Genomic DNA, 1,028 nt, shown 5'->3' with positions numbered 1-1,028 from the left:
CGGGACGAAAGGGAGCGGACCCGGGGGCGGAGGGGACAGCCTCCGTTCCCGCTTCCGCCAGGCTGCCAGCCGCGCACACAGCCCTCCAGGCAGGAGCTCCCCGGACTCCCCGCCGCGCTTTACGCCCCGTGCCCGTTTTCCTGGAAATTTCCGCCACCGCATCACAAGATGTCAGAAAGGTTAGCGAATTGCTTAGAAAAGTGGAGACAAAATCTGATGAATCTGATATGACGAGTGACCTCGGGGACACAGTTGCGGAAAGGAAGCAGAGCTGTTCAAGCTCTAACTGCTGTTCCTGCCCTAGATACCTGTGATGTTTCACATAGGCTTTTTAAAACTTTTATTTGAAATGTGGTCTCTTGTTAAAAACATTTCCTCTCGGTATAACCTCTACGTCCTACATGCGTTTGCATAATACGGGATAGATCCCTGGATCCCTGGTACTAATGATTTAATGACTGCTCAATTTGGACGAAAGAACCAAATTCCACCTCCTCCCCGCCCCCCAGTTTTCTAATTGTAATTTTGAGATTTTGATCAGCATTTCTGGAATTGGGAGCGAAAATACAAAAACACACGAAACTGCAGTCATGATCTCTCCGTGGTGCTGAAGCAACGCTCCCGGCTCTGTTCGGTCACTCTCAGGGCACCTAGTCGTTTGTTTTGAGATTATCATATTCATTTCAGCTTTTAATTCTAATAGTAAATGTTTTCGTCTCTCAATGATAACTTTCTTCTCATTTAACTAGGTACAAAATCGAGCCAGCATCTTCAATTTTTAGTTTTCGTGTAAGGATAGCAGACATTTGAAAAATTACCTTTTTTTCTATTAGTTTAGCGTAGCACTAGAATTCCTCCTTTTATTGCTGTCCTGCCACAGGCCCAGATCCTCCCTTGTTGGTGGAGAAACGGTAGTTGGACTAGAAAACTTGAGGTAGATTCTAGCAGCAAGCTCGGTTCTCAGAACTACATTTCCCACAAACGTGGACTACACTTCCCATGAGGGCTCGGGCGCCTGCGCAGACGAC

This window comes from Colobus angolensis, unplaced genomic scaffold (assembly GCF_000951035.1).
Source record: "Colobus angolensis palliatus isolate OR3802 unplaced genomic scaffold, Cang.pa_1.0 Scaffold137, whole genome shotgun sequence".
NCBI lineage: Eukaryota > Metazoa > Chordata > Mammalia > Primates > Cercopithecidae > Colobus > Colobus angolensis.
This window is presented reverse-complemented; position numbering follows the sequence as displayed.